The sequence below is a fragment of the Zalophus californianus genome, chromosome 1, assembly GCF_009762305.2.
Source record: "Zalophus californianus isolate mZalCal1 chromosome 1, mZalCal1.pri.v2, whole genome shotgun sequence".
In the NCBI taxonomy this organism is placed as follows: domain Eukaryota; kingdom Metazoa; phylum Chordata; class Mammalia; order Carnivora; family Otariidae; genus Zalophus; species Zalophus californianus.
In genome coordinates this window covers 155,242,356-155,255,854 of record NC_045595.1, presented here as the reverse complement: position 1 = coordinate 155,255,854, position 13,499 = coordinate 155,242,356, and the positions used below count along the sequence as shown (strand labels likewise).

Here is a 13,499-nt window from a genome sequence, read left to right as displayed (position 1 = left end):
TCCTTTATCCAGTATTTTCTGAACTTACTATTTTCTGAAGTCCTATGTGGTTTCAAAGAGAAACAAGACATAGTCTGTGCATGTTAGGTGCTTTTCCTAGTAGAAGAGATAATATGTGTATTCAAATAGCCATGTGACAAAGTAGAAAGTGATATGTGTTCAGAGAGAGATAAAATGCTTCTAGTATTACAGAAGAGAGAACTTGCTTGTGGATGGTACAATTAAATAAGTCACGATAGAGAAACAACTCTACAGAATGTGTAGAGTGATTTTTTTTTTAAAACTTCAATGCGAACATGTTAATCCCCTGCTTAAAATTTTCAATTGATTTCCATCACACTTAAAATACCCAAACACATCCTCCAAAAACCAAAGCAAAATAAAACCCTAACATACCTTGCAAGGATCTGTGTATCTTTGCAGCCTCCTCTTGTCTCCCATCCCTCCTTGCTCATCATGTTCCAGCCTACTGGCCACATGCCTTATTCCACCTGGAATCCTCTTTCTCATACTACATGCCTGGCTAACTCTACTTTCACAATTTTGGGGAAGAGTTTAATTATCTAGGTTACAGAGTACGCACATAAGAAGAGGGTAGTTTTGAACAATATGTTGAGGAAAAATCACTCAGAACTAGACTATTCTGTGCACAGTTATGAGAAGTTGAAAGTTTTGAGATGAGGAATGTTAATATCAGAGCTATATTTCACAAATATCTGGAGGTGATATTCAGGCCAATTTAGAATACAGAAAGATAAGAGGAAGAGATACCACTTTTCTTGAAAAACGTATGAGAAAGAGGTACTAAATTAGAGAATGTAGAAAACGTGATTCACAAAAACATGTGACTGATTGAATGGAAGAAATAGATTGGGATAGATGGGAATGAAAAGTTAGAAATAGTCTTTTTTTCAGGGAGATCAATTGTGCCATTATTGACAAAAAGGAGGGGCACCTGGGTGGCTCAGTCAGTTAGGTGTCTGCCTTCGGCTCAGGTTATGATCCCAGGGTGCTGGGATCGAGTCCCGCGTCAGGCTCCCTGCTCCTCAGGGTGCCTGCTTCTCCCTCTGCCCCTCCTCCCACTCATTCTCTCAACCTCTTTCTCTCTCTCTCTCTCAAATAAATAAATAAAATATTTTAAAAAAAGGAAATCAGAAGGAAGAGGGGGAGATGCTTTGGAGGGAGTGGTTAATTTTGACTTGAGCACAATAAACATGGAGTGGCTGGTAGATTGAAAAAAATGCTCATGAAATATTTCTGGACTAGGATTCTCTACTCCACCCCCCGCCAATGGAAAGGGTGGCAACAAAGCCTTGGAATAAAACTGTACAGATGTTACATTAAAGATGAGGTCATCAATGGACAGAATTTGAAAAGGAAAGAGAAGCACAGATGGTTCTGATGAAACATAGAGAAATAAGATCATACAACTAAAACATTTCAAGTTGACATAGTTTGAGAGACAGAACACTAAGGGCATTATTTCAGGACATAAGAAGAAAAGGGATTGCAAAAAAAAAGAGAGAGAGAATTATTAGCAGTGTATCTAATAGACTTTTTTTTAAAGAGCATAAATAGAAAAAATTCTAAACAGATTGGCACTTTAAAAAGAGGAACAGTGGAAGGTTGTAAACTTAGAATAAGGAAGATTAGGAAAAAATGTTTTAGGCAATTGAGTTGAAAATCCGTCAGTGATGAACAGAGATTTCTAGAAAGCATGAGGACTCAGCTGAGATTAGCATGACTCCATAGGGTACTCAATAAAATGTTATGATATCCCATTTCCTAGCAACCTTTAGATAAGACAGAGAAAAAGAATATGGAGTTAGCCCATGGCTAGGGACAGAAGAGGTCAAAACAAGATAAAATCAAATAGACTTGAATTTAGGGTGCCAAGAAGGAGACCACTTAAATGTGAGACTGTGGGCTCCAGCTTGGATAGATAGGCAAATGAATTCAATATTAAAGCAGCATCCAAAAAAATCTAGAGAGGTTTTTATTTTTTGTTGTTGTTGTTTTGTTTTGAAATCAAGATAGGACTTAGAAATTTATACAAAAACTTGTTTATTCTACAGTTGTACTCAATCTGAGAGGACTAACACGGTCTTTTCACATGAAATCTCTGTTTTTGTTCCTCCTCTCCAAGACATTGTAATGTGTGTGTGCGTGTGTGTGTGTGTGTGCGCGCGCATGCGTGCGTGTGTGTGTGTGTGTTTAGCATTATCTTTATAATATCTCTTTAGAAAGAATGTATCTTTGCAAGACATATGAAATTAAGGCCTTATCATTTTTAGAATAGATGATTTTATGAGTTTGCTTCTACTCTGGAAAAAAGAAAAAAAAAAAAAAGAGAAGCACTCAGGAAAGGGAATGATGGAAGGATGGAGAAAAATACAAAACAAACAAACAAAAAAATGGAGGTAGAAGGCACCAAAGAGAAATTGTGCTCTCTGAAAATTTTTATAAAAGTCTGTCCTTTCAGTAAGCATAATTATTATTTTAACAATTTTAAAGCTATTCTCCAAAGATGATACACAAGCACACACGCACACACACAATTGGAAACAAAATAACATAAAAATTTACCTATATAGAAAACACTCAAAAAACTACTGTAAAAACAATTTTGCCATATTTCATTCTTTCTTTTTTTCCAGTGGATGTATGAGTGCCTATGGTGTGTGCATTTATTATAGTTTACAAAATTCAGGTTACGGATTATACTTTTTTGTAACCTACCATTTCACTTAACCATATATAGCAAACATTTATCATGTAATAATATGTTTTATAAAGCATGATAGTCAATGGCTGGCTGCTTAGTTGTGTGACTCAAGAGTTTTTAGTTGGAAGAAAGAGAAAACATCTCTGGCTGTCTTGTACAGAGGAGGAACTCACTGCAACTCACAGTATCACTGGGAAGCCTGCAAAAACCAAAATAGTGCCAAAAAATCATGAGAAGAACATGACTGCTGGTAAATCTGAACATGAGGTGCTATAGCTTTCACCATTGCCAACATGGCTCTCAATCCAGGCCTTAGTGAAACCTCAATGATAGAGGTATTGCCATATATAAACTCACTTTCACAAGTGCCACCAATTACCCAAATAGACTCTTTTGGTCTCAAGTTTCTTGTATCAATAATATCTATTAATAATTCCAAGTCTTTGGCAGGTACAAGTTTCAAGGCCTGGATCTCCTGTCCGAGCCATAGTTTTGAGGGTGTTTGCATTTGATTTCTGCTTTTACACTGGGGGGTTATATCTGTACCCCAATACTGAAAGGATAAAGGTTCTACACATAGGGGAGAGGTTTGAGTGCTGGCAGCTACTCTCATGTCCATGCTAGTCGTATTTCTGCTTAGGAAATGACCTTAATTTAAACTCCTCATTCCTTATTCTGAATATTTAGGGGGTTTTCATACTTTTCTTTAAAAATAATTTGGTGATGACCACTTTGTACAAAAATCTGTTTGCATTTCAAAGGATTTTCATGGAAGTGGAATTACTGGGTCAATGATACAAATATGTTTTAAAACTTTGATAGACATTCCCACAATACCCTAGCAAAGTTTCCACTAATTTACACTCTCACAAGGGGGATAGAAAAGTGTCAATTTTCATACTGACTTGCCAATTCAGGCTAGCCACATTTTGTTAACCCTTTCCCAGTATTACTGGTCCAAAAAAATAATAATTTATTGCTGTTTTACTTTGCATTTCCTTGATTATTAGTGAGGTTTTCACAGTTTTTCATATGTTTGCTATATCCACGAGTCCTTTTGTAAACTGGCGATTTTATGCCCTTAAGATGAATTTTAGTCCTATTTTCTGTATTGATATTTTTTTCTTCCTTTATTGACCTGTTGACATGTAATCATATACCAGTGACATTAAAGCATTGTTTTTTACATATTTTATTTTAAAATCACTTTATCACTTCCCTTAATTTTACACATTTATATATACCTAGTCAAATTTATTCATTTTTTTTGTTTGTGTTCTTTGCACTTGCTTTTATATTAAGAAAGTCCTCCTCACTCTTTTATGGTACATATTTATTGATGGTTCCCCCAAGCTTTTCCTTGATTTTCTACTTTTAAGTCTTTAAAAAATGTGGTATTAATTTTCATGAGTGGTTTTTCAGTAAAAATACAATTCTATTTTTTCTTTAGTTATTCAAAACCATCTGTTGAATAATCATACCTTCTCCATGATTTTAAATAAATCTAGATCATGTGCATTCTAATTACATGTGGTAGCGTTTTATACATTTCATCTATATCCACGATTTGGTCATTCTTAAACCAAAAATACAGCATTTTGATAATTTTATTTTTACAAAATATGTTAGCATCTAACAGTACAAGAGTTTTCCTACCCCAATAAAACAATTGGTATTTGTCTTTCTCAGTCTGACTTATTTCACTTAGTATAATACCATCTAGGTCCATTCACGTTGTCACAGATGGCAAGATCTCATCCTTTTTTATGGCTGTATAATATTATATATATATATATCTCACATATTTCTTATCCATTTGCCTATTGATGGATGCTTAGGCTGCTTCCATATTTTAGCTATTGTAAATAATGCTGTAATAAACATAAGGCTGCATATGTCTTTTCAAATTAGTGTTTTCATTTTCTTTGGGTAAATACCCAGTAATAGAATTTGGGTCATACAGTATTTCTATTTTAAATTTTTGGAGGAAACTTCATACTGTTTTCCACAGTGGCTGTACCAATTTACAATGTACTGTACTAACAGTACATGAGGGATCCTTTTTCTCCAGATCATCATCAACACTTGTTATTTCTTGTCTTTTTGAAAACAGTCACTCTGACAGACGTAAAGTCATATCTCATTGTGGTTTTAATTTGCATTTCCCTGATAATGGGTGACGAACATCTTTTCATGTCTGTTGGCCATCTTCTTTAGAAAAATGTCTATTCAGTTTCCCTGTCCATTTTAAATCAGATTATTTGTTTTTTGGGTGTTGTGTTGTATATGCTGTTCATATATTTTGGATATCATTTGCAAATATCTTCTCTCATTCAACAATAGGTTACCTTTTTTGATTTGTTGATGGTTTCCTCTGCTGTGTAAAAGCTTTTTGTTTTAATGTAGTCCCAATAGTTTATTTTTGCTTTTGTTTCCCTTGCCTTAGGAGACATATCTAGAAAAATGTTGCTATGGTTGATGTCAAAGAAATTACTGCCTATGTTAAGAGTGATATTCTAAAACCAACATCTGGATGCTAGCTATGCTCACTTCTACTGAGTTATAAGTGCTCTGAGGCCCTCTCAGTAGGCAAGGCTAGAAAATATACACATATGTATACATTTATCTAATCTAATCTATCATCTATCTATCATCTATCTGTCATCTATCTTCTGTTAAGACTCATGAATAAACATGAGTAACTCCAATTTTGATCCAATACCATTCAGTTCATTTTAGCTCTCCCCTTTCCATATTTATACTTTTCTTCCCCAGCAATGAAAAATTGGTTATCATTAACCTCAATATATTTACTTTCTCAATTTTCTTGAATGTAGCTAAGGTCCTAATCCTCTGTGACTGCCTCCTCACTCAGATATCCTTTTTTTGTGAGCCCTGGTCCCTGTAGTGTTTGTGTTCCATTTGGGTAGGCCCTGGCACAGACTGGGCTGCTTTTCCACTACACTTGAGCTTGCCTGTTAGCTTTTTGATTGAGAACAAGGAAAGGGGCCTTATTATGTTTTGTATACTTTGTCACTGAAGCAGACCTAAGACTTGACAAATTTTAAAGACAACCCAAAACATCTCCTTGTCCAAAAATAAATGTTACCTATTTAGAGCAAACTGAAAACAATGAAAGCACTTGGTATATTGGCATATATATTTATATATATTTTTGATATACATTTAATATACATTTAATATCTTTCTTGACTGTTAAATATATGACTTCAAAAAGTTGCCTTTAATATTTTTAAGAGTACACAGGTTTCTTTTGGGAGGGTTGTTCATTTGTTCTTGCTAATGTGTAGAAAACATAAATGCTATAGATGATGACAATTTAGGGTAGATTACAGTATTATTTAAAAATACTAGAAAGGGTAGCTGTCCTTATCTTGATAGGTAAAATATCTGTGTAAAAACTAGCCCATCTGTCAGTTGTCACATATGATATTATATAAGTCTAAGGAAAACAATTATAGACTGGATACAGTTAAATCATCTAGCATATGCAGTTCCAAAATGGAATAAATCCCCACTCCCAAATTCTTCCTGATCACCATCAAAATTCTGACCATAATGTGTTAAAATTGTTGTAATGGTATAATGATTCAAGATTTGAATATAGCCGATCATTTATTGGTCTCTGTCTTCAGGTAGCTTTCTTCTTTTCATGGAGTCGGGATTTTTACACTGAGCCAACCCTGAGTTCTAAAATAACTTTGTCTCTCAGTCCCTTATTTTTTGTCAACTTCAAGAAGGACAAATGCAAGTTAGAATAGAAAGTATATGGACATAAATAGTTGATTTATTTTGATAGCTAAAAGGTGGACTGCAGATACATATAGAAAGCTTGGAGACAGTAATTAATTTTGGGGGGATGAGCTTGATTTAGATAAAATTTTAAGTCTTTCCCACAAGTGGAATATTAACTTAAAACTGCAAACATAACAGAATCTCTGAAAACTGAGAAGTTATCCTTTTGTAAAAGACATTTACATTTATAAGGAAATTGTCCATTTGTGAGGGTGTCTCCCTTACTGTACCAGGAAGAGGGGGTTGATTCTAAATATCTAGAAACTCTTGTCAGTGGAGAAAGCAATGACTTAGCTTTGTACAACAATCTTAACTCTTGTTTACTGTGCTTTTCCTGGCAAGCTCCCACAACTGACTCCCCACCTCCAACACCTTTTGTCTTTAGCTGAAGATGGTATTTAAGGTGATGGCTTTGGCCGTTTTGGGGAGTTACTCAGTATTCTTGGGTCTCTCACATGTATACAGAAGGTATACATGTTATTAAAGTTTTGTTTGTTTTTCTCTTAATTTGTCTCATGTCAATATGATTCTTAGAAGAATCTCAAGAAGAACTTTGAAGGATACATAAAAATTTTTCCTCTCCAACAAAATAATCTCAAATAGTTTAGTCCTAAAGGTCACTTCTTCTTATTACACTAGCTCTCTGATTGCTGATGTGGATAGTGATGTCCTTAAAGTCAGAACATGGCTTTTTAATAGCCAATCAAGAGACTATTGTCTGAAAAATTAAGCTGAAGAGTAGGAAAATTAGTAGATTTCAGCATATGAACTCCAAATGAGAATTCCAGTTAATCATTAGGATTTTCAATAATCAACAGAATTAAGCCTAGATCAAATCCAACTAAAGAAGATTTAAAATTCTTTATTTTATTGTATTAAATATGTGAAGAACTCCAGGCTAAGTATAATTAGAAGCACTAACAAATATTTTATATATGAAATTTTGTAGGCAATGTTAAGTTACTGAGAAGATAATCAGTGCAACATGATGCTGATTAAAGAAGGGAAAGAAGAAAGATGGAAGAGAAAGGGGAATAAAGGAAGTATAATAGTCCCCTTCTTTATCTGCAGGAGATACATTTCAAGACAGTGGTGGATGCCTAGAACCATGGATAGTGCCAAACCTTATATGAGTTGTGTTTTTTCCTATATATACATACATACATACCTATGATAAAGTTTAATAAATAAATTAGGTATAGTAAGAGATTAAAAACAATGACTAATAATAAAAAAGAACAACTATAACAATATATTGTAATAAAAGCTATGTGAATGTGGTCTCTCTCTCTCAAAGTATCCTATTGTATTGTACTCACCCTTTTTCTTGTGATAATATGAGATGATAAAATGCCTATGTGATGAGATGAAGTGGGGTGAATGACATAGGCATTGTGATGTTAGGCTATTATTGACCTTCTGACTATATGTCAGAAGGAGAATCATCTATTTCCAAACCACAGTTGACTGTGGGTAACTAAAACTGTGGAAAATAAAATGGGATAAAAGGGAAATACAGTAATGAAAGAAGGAAAGAAAAGACAGATTAAGAGAGATAAAATAGACACCTGCTTGGAGTTCTGGGTAATACATTCAGGTCAGAATTAGGAATGATTAATAGGACTTAAAATGCTTCTAAGTATTTAAATCCTAGAAACAATAAGTTCTTGACAGTATTCGTGAAAAAAATTACCTTTGTATTTCCTAACATTTGAGTTTTCAATTTTTAAATTAGAAGGGAATCTATAGAATAACAATTGTAAGTCAATATGGATATTCTAAAATTAATGAGGTACAGGGGCGCCTGGGTGGCTCAATTGTTAAGTGTCTGCCTTCAGCTCAGGTCATGATCCCAGGGTCCTGGGATCGAGCTCCGCATTGAGCTCCCTGATCAGCAGGAAGTCTGCTTCTCCCTCTCCCACTCTCCCTGCTTGTGTTCCTGCTCTCCCTATCTCTCTCTCTGTCAAATAAATAAATAAAATCTTTAAAAAAATAAATAAATAATAAAAATAAATTAAATTAATGAGGTACAGGAAATCTGGCTTTTTAGGCATGTAGATTTGAAAAAATAAAAGGCCAAATATGATCTTACAAGAAGTCCCTCTTTCATATTTTTTCCATAATTATATTGGTTTAATTAAGGTAATTAAGCAATAAATTTCCTTACTTGTACTAGATTCTCAGAATCTATGACTTGCGTCACAGTGGTGAGAAAAATGTCTGGGGTTCTCTTTAATATTATAGTGAAATTTAAATATTAATTTAGAAATACATTTCAAAAACCAAAAATGTTTTCTTAAAGTTCTCCAATGTTATTATAAGCAGATTAGGTCATTTCTACAACAATGGTAACCAAATTAGAATAGAATAAAAAGAGAACAAAAGACTCAACATGGAAATTACCATTCTAGTATGAGTACTGGGCACAAGAATAATGTAATAAAATTTTGAAAATATGATAAATGTTGCAAGGAATGGTGAATAAGATATTTATTTATTTATAAAGATTTTATATATTTATTTATTTATTTGAGAAAGAGTGCAAGTGGGGGGGTACAGACAGAAGGAGAGGGAGAGAATCTAAAGCAGACTTCACACTCAGTGCGGAGCCTGATGCAGGGCTCGATCTCATGACCTTGAGATCATGACCTGAGCTGAAACCAAGAATCCGGTGGTTAATTGACTGAGCCACCCAGGTGCTCCTGCATAAGATATTTTTAAATAAGATTCACTTTTAAAAAATCCTGTCATGTTAGGGTGTCCTTCGTATTCATATACACATGGAGATTCTTAATGTTATAGTTTTTAAAAAATCTCATTTTTGAGGCCACTATTCCCAGCACTCAAAAACATCTGTTTTCAATAAGGACATAGGTTTATTTTATTTTTTATTTTTCTATTATAAGGCTCTAGTACCTGCTCCACAGGGCTTTAGATACAATTTGATGCTATGTCATACAGGAAAATGAACAGGCAGGCAGGAGCAAATTCCTCTCACTAATGGTTTAGATCCCTACAACAGTAGTTCTTGGTTTTTCACATGCATCTGAATTGCCTTGCAGAACACAATGTATTTGCAAATTTTGGCTATGTTTCCAGGGACTTTGGTTCAATTGTTCTGGGAGTGGTTCTCAGGAATCTACATTTTGACAAGTACAATAAACAAAAATGTTGACTTTGTGAGATCATTATTGATTTGTATACTGGCTGATGCAAAACTTTCACTTGTGTACCTCACGAGGAAGGTGTGTAGAGATGTCATTTAGCTAAAGGTTGAGTTTAGTGAACCATGTAGCATATTTATTTCAACACAGGATATTTTACGCGTAACGACCCTCATGAACTGACAAAAACAGAGAAAATATTGGAGATGTTAAACAGTCACTAATGTGGTGGGAATACATATAAAAGGAAAGGAGGCTTCCAGGGAAAGTGAAACATGAAAGACATGAGGGGGTACAAATACTTAAAAATTTATACAGGTGAGATTTTTGAAGCCTAGAACAGTTTTGTGTCGCAACCATTTTTTTTTTTCAGCTTTGATACATGAAAATGGACAGTTTGGGAAGAGAGGAGATTTTCTTTCCACAGGACTAGGCTAGGTAAGCAATCTCAGAGGGCCTAAAATGTTACTGTGGAAATTTAAGGTATTTTCAATCTACCTGTTCCTGTCTCATGTCCAGTGAGATTAGTTTTAGGAGCATTTGGGGGTGTGACACTATCTGAAATTAATGAAATTATACAGGAATATTTCTTCTGATGTTCCTAAGGTATACAGTTCTTTTAGAGCAGTGGTTCTCAAAGTGTGGTCTTTGCATCGGTGGCATCACTATCACCTTCGAATGTGTTAGAAATGCATATTCTCAGCCCCAGTCTCCAGATCTATTTCATCAGAAATTCTGGGAAGTTTCCACCAATCTAAAACTTAACAAACCCTCTAAGTGTTGCTGTGAAGCATGCTGCAGTTTCTCCTTAATACGCCTTCATGAGTTAGGCTCAAGGAGGAGAAGATCCTTTCTTCATCTCTCTTACAAGTATAGGCTTTGTTGTTCATTTTTTCTTCCACAGCAATGAGATTAAAAAAAAAAATACAATAGTATCTTGAATCACACAGATGTGGGTTTGAAACCCTGTCCTAAGCCAACAGGCAGCCTTGGGCAGGCTCCTTATTGTCTCTGAACTTTAAGCTTTTGCCTATTTATAATAAAGTTATTAATACCTACTTAATAATAATATTATTAGAATCAAATGGGAAAATGAACTGTAGGGGTTCATAAAGAGTTGCCCCAAGATTTGTACCTTTGGCATGCAGATTATTTAGAGCTAAAAATAATCAAGGCCCAAAGACTCAGGAAGAAATGTTGACCTTAACCCCTAACTGCTTAAAAGAATTTAGATAGAGGACCTGCTCCAACAAGAGAGTCATCACCATAAATAATTACATTATAATATGAACCAGAGCTGGTAGATAAGGAGGACCCTTGCAAGCACTGTTTAATCAAAGTCCTCCCTATGTCCCCTTGTTTCTGGATGGCTCAGCAACATTTGCTTCACAAACATTTACTCTTCTTCATTTTCCTGTGAATTGCTTTCCTTTTCCTTTGCAGTCCCAGACCAGCAGCCTTTTCTCTTTAGTTCAGGATGATATATATACTTCGTTTTGCCTGTCTTTGGTATCTCATGTCTATGTGGATCCCCATATATATGAAATTAAATGTGATTTTTCTCCTTTTAATCTATTTCTTGTCAATTCAATTCTTAAACCAGTTAGAAGAAGCTTGAAGGCTTACCAACAGAATAAACAGTACTTGGCACTTAGTAGGTTCTTCTCCATCACTTAATATTCATTTATTGAATTTAACTTAATATGAAGTTATTAAATTTAACTTCATGTTAGTTAAATTTAAGTTAATTTCCCTTGTGCCAACATGGCATGAAAATATATGCAAGCATGATCTAACTTATTTCTAGCTCTAACCCTCTCAGGATTAGTACATTTAGTTTGTAACTAAAATGCATATAGATAAATAAGAAAAAAAAGGGGAGAGGGCTTGGGGCATTTGGTGCTAAGAGCTGACTTAAATATAAATATGGTAGTTTTTAAAGTCATAACAACAAATTTCCCTTCCAGTAGAAAATGCTACAGATTTGAATCTTGGTCTGCTTGGCTCCAAACTACTCACTCCTTCAACTCTTCATGTGACCTTGAGCATGTAACCTAAATTTAATGAACTTCTGTTTCCTCATCTAGAAACAGGTTGCTTCTCCCTCTGCCCTTCACCCCGCTGGTGCTGCCTCTCTCACTCTCATCCTCTCTCAAATAAATAAATAAAACCTTAAAAAAAAGAGAATTCTCATTCTTGTTAAAAAAATTGTGTAGTAATCTCATAATATAATATGGAGCTGGTCATTAGATAAGGGGCTTTAAGAAAACTAGTTACCTCCCCTCCTTCTGCCATTGCATGGGGTAGAACTTCTTTTGTTTTGAGGGAGGGGTGTGTGTGTGTGTGTGTGTGTGTGTGTGTGTGTGTGTGTGTGTGTGTGTGAAAGAGAGAGAGAGAATGTATGTCGTACTTGTGTTTTTGAGGGAGCTGGTAAATTAACCCAATTGCATGTTTACATATCTCTGGTTATGTTTACACATTTATAAGGGACTGCCTGAGATCCAAGCCCTGAAGTATCATGTTATGGAGCTCTAGCACTCTGTACTCAACTACAAGGAAAACATTCTATGCCTGGACTGTGACTGGAACTTTGCAAGTCAGTAGACATGCCTTTAACAAGCAATAAAATGAAGCTGTCAGCCATTAAAAATGGACCAAGATAGAGGTCACATGACTAAACCACCTCTGGACCAGGCAGTCTCTGATGTATTTTACTCCAGTTTCTATCTATTAATCAGAGAAGTTGGGAGAGCAATAATTTAAATGCTGCAATAATCAATTCCACAACACATTAATAGAAGCTACAGTCAAACTTTCCCATACACTGACTGCATTGGAATCCTGACAGAAGCCCTAAGGCCATGGCTAATTTGCATTTAATTTACATAAAATTGTAAATCAAGAATACATGAAAACAGCCCTAATACTTGTTAGTGCTTAGATCTTTCCTGATAAATGGATTGAAACTGCTTGTGGTTTGACTTTGCTTGCAATAAAATTGTGCAGCTGATCAGCTTTGTTCTCATTCTGCAATTATGGGGAAAGAGACCCAATGAGAGCTATAGTTTGGGGCATGCGTATGCCACTTAGGGTTTTCATCCTATAAAACCATGACTCAGATGTGACCTTGGGAACCCCAATCTAGAAGCAGATTGTCCCCAATGACTTTGCAGATCCTGGTCACTCGATTTGCTCACAAATAACATACCATTAAATGGAGATACAATTTAAAAAGAAAGCTGGCAATGTATCATGGAACACTGCATCAAAAACCAATGATGTAATGTATGGTGATTAACATAACATAATACAATAAAATTTAAAAAAAAAGAAAAGAAAGCTGGTCAGCTGAGAGGATGTCAAGGCCTCTGGAAATTTTATTTTTTCCAAATAACACTTACTATCATAAAAACAGATAATTAGTAACATTCTTTATGCTGAAGATAAAAATCAAGCCTTCAGCAAAGGATCCAGTACCTAACAGCGGATAAAGTGCACCTCACGTGGTTCTAAGCATTCTGTGTGTTCTTGTTACCCTGTTCCAACCTATTCAATAGATATGGGCTTTGCTATGTGCTTTTATATTCAGGGCTAAGAGACAATATTCCTATCAAGGGTACTGGCTCACAGTGGCACTTGTTATATTCTCCTTAGTCCTCTTATTTTAAGTCTGTCCTTTGTGAGAGAAAATAGACACTTAAATGCAATAATGCATTTGAAAGTTTTCTTTTCCTTCAGAAAGCATTTTGCAAATATTTTGTACATCGTGTTTATTTTCTGCTTCTCACCCCTCC

The 13,499-nt window shown here is 34.9% G+C and overlaps 1 protein-coding gene across 5 annotated transcripts in view; it reads right to left on the bottom strand.

The window, feature by feature from the left end:
* Nucleotides 1-13,499, bottom strand: part of LOC113917567 (limbic system associated membrane protein) — a 651,218-nt gene that overhangs the window by 305,199 nt on the left and 332,520 nt on the right. The window lies entirely within an intron of this gene.